This window comes from Sinocyclocheilus anshuiensis, unplaced genomic scaffold (genome assembly GCF_001515605.1).
Source record: "Sinocyclocheilus anshuiensis isolate Anshui unplaced genomic scaffold, SAMN03320099.WGS_v1.1 scaffold205, whole genome shotgun sequence".
Taxonomy (NCBI): domain Eukaryota; kingdom Metazoa; phylum Chordata; class Actinopteri; order Cypriniformes; family Cyprinidae; genus Sinocyclocheilus; species Sinocyclocheilus anshuiensis.
The window spans coordinates 2584800-2596545 of NW_015536497.1; the positions used below are offsets into that span (position 1 = coordinate 2584800).

The window sequence follows — 11746 nt, forward strand, 5'->3', positions numbered from 1 at the left end:
AAATGGCTGCAATATAACAAAGAGTGAAAAATTTAAGGGGGTCTGAATACTTTCTGTACCCACTGTATATATATAGTTGGGTAGAAGTTGCTGAGAGGTCAGGAAGGAGGTAGGAAGGATCAGTACAACAGGGTAATTTCCAGATGCAACTTGTTTTGTATTGTATTGCGAGATGCCACCAACCAATGCAAGTTAAGTGTGAAAATTCAAAGAGAAAAAATAAATAAATAATCAAAATAAGTTGTAAGCAGCCAAACAATAATCAAATCACTTGCAGGGGCACTTCTTGCAATCAATGAACATACTGAATCTGACATTAGACATGCACTGCAAGTCCATCAGTTGCAGCTTTCTTCCCCTCTAACAACAAACACACTGATTAAATAGGCAATTTCCCCGCCACACATTATTAGAATGAACCATTCCCATGTTTTAGCATATATCGTCACATACATCTCACAGAACACATCTTCCAAACAGAAATACAAACAAGAAATATATATGACCCAAACATAAATACCAAACAAAAACACTTCTTATACACAACATAATCACACTGTAACAGTCTCATCCAACCGATGTGTTATCTCAACTCCCAGCACCTCCATTTAGAAAATGGAATGATTGTAAACATACCGAAGAGTTCCGGCTACACGCGCTACCGGAGTACTCAAGGCACAAACTAGAGCTGACAGGTAAGAATGGACTACGCATTCACGATAACTACCTTTCAAAAATAAATTACACAATAAAGTACTTTGAAACACACATTGTCTTTGTTGTTATTGCCTCTACAATGGATAATAGTCACTGAAATAAAGCAACACTTACATTCCTCTGACCCACTGAATGATGTTTATAATGTTCGTAGTCTTTGGGGCATAATTCATACACATTTCAACATTTCATCTGCACATACTTTAAATCATTACATATTTACAGCCACAACACAACATAGCCGGACATTAAACTGGTGCTTTGGTTATGACGTCATCATCCCGACCGTCATCTCACACACACACACACACACACACACACACACACACACACACACACACACACACGTGTATATAAATATATATATATAAGCAATATCACACTTGTAGCTGTGCGATATGGCTGTGTATCAGCACGGCTGTGATTCGGCCGCAGGTAATCACAGCTTGCCGATATACAACCATATCGCACGGCTACAAGTGTGATTGTGTGTTTATACAACAGTTCGACGGCACGAGTGTGTAAATACATAAGAAACAACAGAGTGTCTTTGAAAATCCTCTTTTGTGCAGAACTACTTTCTTCCGCCACGGATTCAAATCTCAGTTTGACAGTTTAACAGCTGAGCCCAAGCACCTCCGTTACTAATTCAAAAACGTCACTTTAGAACTAGTAAGGAAGGAACGTTAAGATGCTTCATTGAAAGCTTATTTTATTACTGTATTAAAAGCTCACTGTATTATGTAGAGTCGAGTATTATGAGAGAGAGATGGACTGGGTGGATGTGATTACCTGCATCTGATACAGCATTCATTCTTCAGCTCAATCTCATATTCACAATAAAACATTAGATTGAATGTCTGCTGAGGAAGCCCATATCTTTGTCGTACTATCCGTTCATCGGTTAAGGGTGATTCCCGATGACAGTGCTGCTCACTGCATTTGTTGGCTGCATCTTACAAGGTGTTGTTGAAAGTAAAAATAACTTCCTTGTTTACAATCCTGCTTCAGTCTCTTTCAATATAAAAGTCTTTACTGCAGACTCACTCATAAAAACATCACTTGTCGCCATCTAATGGCAGAATAATGTAACTAAAATCACTATCATGAACACACACACTGTTTCCCAATTCTAACACTAATATTAAATATTACTATTATTTATATGAAATATTATTTATTGAATAAAAATATTTAATAAACAACATCAGCCATCATAAAAGCTGCAATTCAGTCAAAAGTACAAAGGCAGCGCTCTGATATACAGCATTAAATTTACCTAAAATATAACATGATAAGATTTTGTCCTCAGCCAAAACTATTTGTTCTGGAACAAATAATAGATTCATGAGACCAAAGACTGGCTGTGAGATTTACCCAAAACAAATTATATCTCATGTTTAACCACTATAGAGTCATCAGAGCCAGCGGCAAATTCCAGAAGATCTGGCCAAGGTAAGGCTGCTCTCTGTGGGTTCATGAGCACTGAACGGCCGCTGACACTCTGGAGCTCACATCTCTGAAAATGTTGAACTGACACCCTGGAGCTCACATCTCCAAAAACGTTTTCAAATAGACGTTTCAAATAGACGTGATCTTTATTAACAAACCGCATATTTGAAGTCTAAACAAGTACATTCTTGCCTAAAAAACTCTTAAAACTACATTCTCTGGCACAAAAATAGTATTATTTTTAAATTATAGTGGATTTGGGCGTCCGCCATGACACTCGCTGTGAGAAATACACCCTGGAGCTCACATCTCCAAAAACGTTGAAGCAAATTTTCAAATAGACGTGATCTTTATTAACAAACCGCATATTTGAAGTCTAAACAAATACATTCTTGCCTAAAAAACTCTTAAAACTACATTCTCTGGCACAAAAATAGTATTATTTTTAAATTATAGTGGATTTGGGCGTCCGCCATGACACTCGCTGTGAGAAATACTGCAAGAGGAGTGATACAAACGGTGAAACGGTTGGAGTTCCGATATCACTAGAATATCGCACTCCTCTCAGCCAATCAGAATCGAGGACCAGAAATATATATTAATTTATTTATATGTGTGTGTGTGTGTGTGTGTGTGTGTGTGTGTGTGTGTGTGCACATATATATTAATTTATTTATATGTGTGTGTGTGTGTGTGTGTGTGTGTGCAATTTGAGACAAAGTTGATGCTTAAATGAATTATAACTTCATTACTTCTTCATTACAACTTCCCCCAGACTATGAAAAAGCACCTCTGCGCGATACAATTTTTCTTCTGGTTTTTCTGAGAAACGTCCTACGGTATTTGTGTGTGAGTGACCGAGCATAGATGAGCTAAGAGGGTCCTCTTTTCTGTTCTCATTATGCACAGAGCGTCATTGTATTCATCTGCATGGCCATAACAGCGGTCATATGACTGAGGGAGAGGTGGAGGGGTGCCACCACCCCATGAGCTCTCCTTCAGTCATATGACCGCTGTTACGGCCATGCAGACGAACACAGTGATACTCCACAGGATGCACAGGGCCTGAGTCTGTCCATCCTTGCTAATGTTGTCAAATAATTAGGATACCTAAACTATTAAAGTTAGATGATACTCAAACCGCTATCTTAGAATACTGCTATAGCTATGTTTTGAGCATAGGGGAGTGTTCCAGGTTCAATAAAAGTTAAAGACCACATGAAATTGCTTAATGTCTTATGTTTTCTTACTGGTGTTGACATATTTCCTATTAAAACAGGATGTTGTGGTGGGACTTGTCAAACAGCTCGTCTCATTGGGCTTGAGTAAAGTCTCAGCGGTGAAACATGACTTGCTGCTTGCTAGTTGTTGCATGTGGTGTTGGGGGAGGGACATTTACATTCTAGAAAGCTGTTCATTGGATAAAAATCTGTGAAGTGCAAGAGGAGCCATCAATATCTTTTTCTGGTTTACCAGAGAAAGATTTTAAAGTCGGCATCAATTGGAAATCCGCCCTTTCGTTTTCTAAATGCATTTTATTGATCTTATTGATCTGATGTGTGTGTGTGTGTGTGTGTGTGTGTTTTATTTTTGTATGTTTTGACCCTGTAAGTTTAGTAATTTTTAATCAAAATGTCATAAGTCAATCTTCTAGTGACGTTTGCCAGACTTCTCCAATCATTTTGTCTGCTTTAATCCAGCCCCTTTCTTACAGTCAGCTGCAAACAGTCAACAACTGATGGGTTGTATCAAGTTACCGTCCCATATTTTTTAAATTTTTTGATAATCCATTTCAATCATATGTACATATACATAGAATATAGAAGAAAATATCTGTTGCTACTTCCATTATGTCACAATTTTAAATCTTAAATCTACATTTCAGTAATCTTGTGTGAATTCCATTTCATGTATATATTGTAAATTTTTGCAGGCAAAATCTTGTAATTTTAATCAGCTTGTTAAGTCATGACATATAAGTGTTCCAATAATACATTTTCCGGGTCCAAGCAGCTAATTGTTTCAAGTGAAAATTTCAGTAGCCATTTATGAGCAGTATTCATCCTGTATCACACCTTTAAGCTTTTTTTAAAGATATTAAAAACTCACAGTGTAGCTTATGCAACAGTCTCCAGGCTCGTAGTGTCCCGGACATTACATTTTTAACAATTCAGAAAATAATAATTACTGTCTGGCCAACTGAGATTTCAGTATGGAGAAAAAGGTTAGGATCAAGCTTTATGTATGTTATTATGTATGTATTATGTATATTAGCCACTGATGTCACATGGACTATTTAAAAGATATCCTTACTATGTTTCTGGGCCTTGAACGTGTCAGTTCTGTTGCTGTCTATGCAGCTCTCAGATTTCATCAAAAATATCCTAATTTGTGTTCTGAAGATGAACGAAGGTCTTACGGGTTTGGAATGACATGAGTGTGAGTAATTAATGACAGAATTTTCATTTTTGGGTGAACTAACCCTTTAACAAACAGATAGAAATTCGAGCAGTCTGGAATTTTGTGTGAGGGCAAAAAATTTCACCACACAGATTTCGCAAAGGGTTCAAGTTGGTCACGCAGATACGCCATGTTGACCACAGAAAGCTGCTTGGTTTGACAGTGACTTCTGTGTGAGCAGTACTTTGCTACACTATTGACAATTGACAATGGACCTTTTTTGTCTGCAAAATTTTGCTAATGTTACCGCACTTTTAGATCAGTATCACTGTCAGCCATTACTGTCAAAATATTGATTGCTCAACAGCACATGTGGTGTAATATTGTTGTTACAGAAAATAATTTATTGGCAAAATGGGTGTATGTTAACTAGCATGGATAGAGCTAGTATTGCACATGGCTTCAAAGTCAGGCATGTCTGACAACCCTTCATAAGCATCATTCTGTCCAGTTTTGTGACGATACTCGCCCTCATGGACTGTGTTTACAGTGAATAGTGAAATCACACCCCAGCTAAGTGCAGCAGCTAGTGCTAGTGCAGAGATAAACCCACCCCTCACCCCCTTCAGAAATCTGCTGTGCCTCAAAATGGCTCATATCTTATCAGAGCCTGAATTTGAACATTACACACCACTAAAGCAGCGCTCATAGACAGATTAGCGACACGTCGCTCTTGAGCTTGATCAGATCTCTTTTGCATTTCTTTTTATTTGACAGCAGCTGCGGTTAAAAGGTTGTGGACCAATGCAGACTGTTAGGCTAAGAACTTGAAGTCCAACCAATGGTTTGTACACCATTTCCCCTTCTTCAATCTGGTTTCCCATTAGCAACTCAGTTCTCACATGTATATAGAAACATTCACAGTAGTACACAGACATGCAATGTCAGGGCAAGCAGGCCATGTGACTGCAAACAACAGTTTTAATAGGGGCCAGGCCATGCCCCTACCTCTCATGGGACTGTTTATGATGAAAACAGATCTGCTACACAGTCGCCCACCATCAACGCTGGCCCCAGCCAAATCAAAAGTCCTCTGTTTTGGGGCTGCTATTGACTGAAACACTGCCTCTCATTGTTTCTCCTGATGTTTGCACTGTGGTACAACAAAGCCGTGTCCTTTGAGCAAGACATAGGGTCGGTTTTGGGCCATGAGCGTACAAAGCCTTGGACAAATGTGATTGTTTGAAGCTCGAATCATGTGATGCCCTCACTCATTTCCAATGCATACGATCCCTTCATCCAGATGTGATGAAACGCATATGCCTGGAACACACTGAACTTCATAAACATGGTAAATATGTTAGTTTACACAATGCTTCACTCCGTTTTGTATTTTCCGTAGTGCGCATAAATATAAAGACTTTGGCCAGGGGCCAAAATTAACATTCAATGAATGCCAAGAGAGCATAAAATGCTTATGGCAAGTAAATAAAAGTTGCTTGCAAATTATAAGCATTGTAACTAACTTGTATAATATGCTACAAATGCAACCCAATCTCATTAGAAAACATAACAATTTAACGAGGTAGAGATTTCATATGAATTCATACAATGTGATTTGTATGGAAATGTATGATTAGAAAATGTATGATAGGAATTGCATAGAAAATGTATGGTAAGCATCACTATCAATGCCGGCCCCAGCCAAATCAAAAGTTCTGTTTTGGGACTGCAATTGACTGAAACCCTAGCAGTTGGGCATGACTGTAAAAAAGTGTATGAACAAGACTGTAAGAATACATATGAATTAGCCACCAATTAGCCAAATGTAAAATAGTTACGAATTTACATGATAAATATGCTACTTTCCACAACACTCCTTTTTGTGTTTTCCATAGCGCGCATAAATATAAAGACTTTGGCCAGGAACCAAAAAGAACATTCACAGAGTGTCAAAAGAGCAAAAATGCTTTTGGGAAATAGATAAAAGTTACTGGCAAGTTAGCTGCATGTTTATTGTGCTGCGAGTGCAACCCAATCTCTTTATAAAACAAACAAATAAAAAATGTTATTATTTTTTTTAATAAAAAAAACGACAAAATATGTTATTTAATAAAAGTGTGGCAAAAGTGCTTAAACCCCACTGAGGACTAGGTGTAGGGGTAGACCCCCATGCGTATGTTTGTTTTTTCTAAAAAACATTTTTCCATAAAAATCACATCATATAAATTCATACGAAGTTGCCACCTCGTAAAATAGTTAAGTTTTCTCTTGAGATCGGGTTGCACTTGCAGCATAATATACAAGCTTGTTACCATGCAGATAACTTGCAAGTAACTTTTGTTTGAGGCTAAAAGGTTCTTGCTTTGTGGCCCCTGGACTTGAAAGTGGAGTAGCTTTGCTTATATACAGACACATAACTAAATGAGACTTCAATGAAGCTCAGTGGTTTATTGAGATCCCGTGACTTCAGTCAAAGAGATAAGAGGAAAAACTCTGACCTTGACTGATTTAGTAATTAATCATAATGCAGAACGACTTCATCCTGATAACCCGCTGCCGTGTCTCCGCATTCATCCTCATAAAGCTTTGTCTCACTTCTTCACCTCAAGCTCTTTGCCAGTCTTCACAACCTGTCATAATTAAAATCTTCTAAGCGCTATTACTTACATTAAAAGGCCTCTATCTCTTTGTCTCCCTGATTCAGAACTCGGGCTGGACGTGACTCAAGTCTAAGAACTTGTCCCTCAGCAGGCCTAGAATCCTGTCGTAGCAAAAAAGAAAGGAAATTAAGCGGAAGCACGTGATTGAAAGTGCATAAAGACACATGATAATAGGTTGTACTGGTAACCCACCAGGGCTGGTCTTGAAGGCATAGTTCATTCTAAAATCATAATTCTGTTATCATTTTCTCACCCTCATGTCATTCCAAACCTGAATGTTTTTTTTTTTTATTGTTCATAGAGCATGAAAGGAGAAATTTAGCAGAGTGTTCATGCTGCTCTTTTACATACAATAAAAGTGAATGGGGACCAAGAACTGTCACGGTCATAAAATGACAAAAAAGCATGATAAAAGTTGTTATTGACTGGTAATCTTCTCTGTTGCTGCTCTCAGATTCACATATATTATCGCATCAAGATGTATTACAGCAAATTTGACATAAATAATGGGAAGTATTCGAAACGCACAAAATCGAGCCTGTACATGACATGTGGGTTGGGAATTTGTTTCCTTGACTTATTATATATATTGTTCCCTTGTTTTATCACATTCTAACTAAATTAAAACAAGGTAATGAATTAGTACAACAAGGCCATGATTTACTTAAAATGTGGCAACAAGTTAATATTCCGTGGAAATTATTTCATAAAAACAGGGCAAATTAATAAAACATGGCCACAAATTAATTAGTCGTGGAACCAATTTAATAAAAACGAGGGGAACAAATTAATAAAAAGTGGCCAGGAATTAAAATATCAATGAAATGATTTAATAAAAAGAAGGGGAACAAATGAATAAAACGTGGCCACAAATGAATAAGTCATGGAAACAATTTAATAAAAACTAGGGTAAAAATGAATAAAACCTGGCCACTACTAGTCGTGTGTCACGTGTATGTTCCCATTTAGTTCCTGTTGTACTTATTTGGTCCGTCCAGTTCCTTTTCCCATTATTAGTATCACCTGTTCCTTGTTATTAGTTATCCCCATCACCTGTCTGCCCCTCGTTATCTGCCCTATTTAGTTCTAGCCCATTCTGTTCTCCCTTGTCTGGAATGGTTTATGTTCCCTCCTTGTGCTACGTGTGTTTCCCTGAAGAGAATATTAAACCCCTTTGTTTTGTACTCCTGGTCTCCTCGTTCCTCGCTCCGTGCGCCTCACAGTAGCAACCCGTGACATCGTGGGATCTACTTCTTATAGCCACAATCTTTATTTTATTTGATTTTTTGTCATAATGCAAAGCTCTGTAGATTTGTGAACAATTTCAAAGAAAAATATTTTGAGTGACTACTGAGTTAAAGTTGTATCTTTTCCCCACACAAATCCTATGGTCTGCACTTAAAGTACTTTTATGGTGCTTTATTTTCTTTTTTGTTGTCATTTTTGGACTTTGACAGTTCCTTGTCACCATTCACTTTCACTGCATGGAAAAAAGACGCATTCAGCCTAACATCTCCTTTTGTGGTATACCAAAGAAAACCACAACATAATGGTGAGTACATGATGACAGATTGTTCATTTTTGGACGAACTATTCCTTCAACAAATGTAAACCATGCTATTTGGGCCATGTCAGATATCTTGCATAATGCAAGGCTTTAAATGCAGCGTGCTGGATATCTAGTCTGACCTACATCTAACTTTTTCTGATGTAGGCAGGTTCCTGTACACCACCAATGAGTCAGAACCCCAGAAAGACCATGCTGATTCCTGTCTGAGCTGGAACACTGTACGTTAGCCATCCTGTCCATAATCTATCTCATACCGTCTTGTGGCAGCTGTCAGTACCAGAGGCGCAATCCTGTCACAGTGGTACTCTGAGCCATGTTTGACATCATGGATGAGCATGGTTTGCCGTTTGATATTGTGAGATGAAATGAAAACCTTCCCCTGTTTGGCAATCTGTGTCTCAAATCTCAGAGAACATTCTCAGAAAAACCCAAAGACTTAAGTCTCCCATCTGATGTTTCAGTTTTTGTCATTTCGATTTTACCGGTTTGGTTTATCCTTTTTTGGTCATTGATGGCTCTGTGTTAACAAGTTTCAGAATCTTTCAAACCAGTGATTATTAGCATATGAGAAGCTGACGTTAAAGTCTCCAGAAGAACTTCCTGACTAAACAAGACTGACACGATTACTTTCCAGGAAAATTGTGAGTATTTGAATCATTTGTAGATTTATTAAACAGTCATGTGTGGTGGACTTGAGCAGGCAAATTTCCGGTATAAATTCCTGTAACATTTGATGTTTAGAAGGTTTCTGGGTTAATGGAACAGCATTCACTTATGTAACCAAGACTATTATTTTGTTGGTTTATACTAGCATATTGTTTTTTTTAAAGTTAGTTTTTAATATCAAAATGTCATCTAGTTTGAGGTTTTTAAATGTTTGCGCTTTAATATTGCTTCAAAGGTAACTCCAACAATACAGACAAACATATTGAGTAGATTTATTTCTAAACTAAACCTAGTGATTGCAACACAAAGAATACAAAATGTCCACTCTTATTTTTAATAGTAAAACTAATAAAAAAAATAAAATCTTTCTTAAAAAAAAAACCCTTTTCACATTGCTAGTTAGTAAATCTTACAAATAAAATTAATCCGTAAAAACACCATGTGTGTGCCGGTATCAATGTTCAGCTTTCTTTTAACTGAGATGTTTGGTTCCTTAAACAGCTCTCCCTTGTATCATCACATCAAGTAATGAAAATGAATTTGACTGAAAAATGACTGAAGTGGTGTTTCCTGAGTGGGTGAGTTGTGTACTTTGTGATTTAGCCCATCTATTTCCATCAGTTCGGCCCATTCAGGTTGATTAGCGGGCCAGTTTCAAGCATAAGAGGTAATTAGCCAAACACAGCAACTTTTTTTTTTTTTTTGGGGGGCACTTGCCGCCTCTGTCAAAATGTCTGATTCTGGTAATAGAAAGTAGGCCTAAGTCAATTGTATTGGAGTGGGTGTAACAATACATAGTGATTTAATAACCATAACAGTGTTAATCGGTGAGTTTTCAATGCTAACAACATGATAAAATGACAGAGTTTCACAATTGCATTAATGGCCTGGAAACAATTTGATCTGCAATGTTCTTTGTTTTGTTGATTTTCTTTTTTTATGTATTTAATTTTTTTTGGGGGGGGGTTCATGGCACTGGCACTAGTGCAGTGTTGCATCAGAATCATTAGCTGTAATTGTTGTTACAACTGTGGCTGACAAGTCATGCTGGGTGTGTGTGCTGCTTCTGGGGCGTTAGCGCTCTTCAGGGGTTTAGTGTACTCTCTGTGCAGAAAGTTCATATTGTGACATCCATTTGTTCATAATGAGCCGCGCCTTGACATTGAAATCTGGCCATATTCTATGATCTCCCTATACTGGAAAATCCCATTTTAGATGCTATGTGTGTTTGGAAACTAGTTTGGTAGTTGATTTCTAGCTGGTCATTAGCTGGTGCAAGCTAGTCAGTGCTAATATGTTCCAAAAAAAACAAAAACAGGCTGATCTGCAAATGTCACCAGCGTGTGGTGATTCGAGCACTTTGAAACAGTGAATCATTTTGTGAAGCAATTGGTTCAAAGCTTTGAAAAGGTTCATTTCTCCTATCACTACTTACCTGTCAAAATGTTTTAGCTAGCTATCTAAATAATATCTGGTTTAATGGCACAAACATTCATAGGTAACTCTACCGCCCCCATGAGTATGAAGCAATGTTGCCAAGTCTGTGGTTTTCCTGTGGAATTGGGCTACTTTTATACTGTTGCCGCAGGTTGTTTTTAGTCCACAGGTTGAAGTGATAGTTCCGCTCCCCCGGAACACAATTTTGACTGAGGCGATTGGGCTAGATTTGGGTACCAATTTGGCTGGTTTTGTTACGCAAACCTGGCAACCCAATTTTAGGAAGAAACTGAGGGATAAGTTATTATGCAATTTATTAATCACAATTGTGAAACTAGGAAATTTATTTTTACATTTCATCAGAATTATTGCACTTTTGCATGTACGCACAAGTCAACTCATATGCAGGGTTTATTTTACCTCATAATTTATTATATTTATCATATACATTCTACTCAATTTCTACATTGTGGTAAAATCTTAAGAAGCTTCTCTTTAAAGGCAATTCCTAATATTAATTTCAAATGATGTTCATGCTGTTCTACTAAAACAACAAAAGGAGCAGAAGCTACAGTTACAAACAATACAGTCAAGATTCTTATTTGGATTTATTACAGTTTGTCACTGAGAAGGTTTGCCTGCAGATTTAGCTGCAGCACACAGCACAAACAGCCTTGTGAAGGAACACCGACTGAATTTAAGCAGAACATTGCAATGGAGATAATGAATGTCTCTAATATACATGTTCATACATCCAACAACTAAACTCCAACATACAGGTGCATCTCAATAAATTAGAATGTTGTGGAAAAGTTCATTTATTTCAGTAATTCAACTCAAA

General features: G+C 37.5%; 1 protein-coding gene across 4 annotated transcripts in view; it reads left to right on the forward strand.

The window, feature by feature from the left end:
* LOC107687944 (guanine nucleotide-binding protein G(z) subunit alpha) overlaps positions 1-11746 on the forward strand; it is a 47679-nt gene that overhangs the window by 5596 nt on the left and 30337 nt on the right. The window contains exons 1-2 of one of the 4 annotated variants that reach the window (XM_016485455.1): positions 9321-9443; positions 9970-10046. The exons of 1 other annotated variant lie outside the window; for it this stretch is intronic. The gene's annotated coding sequence lies outside the window, so the exon portion shown is untranslated. Of the gene's footprint in view, positions 1-9320; positions 9444-9944; positions 10047-11746 lie in introns of those variants that run through there. 2 more of the 4 variants (XM_016485474.1, XM_016485465.1) reach the window with 2 other exon arrangements.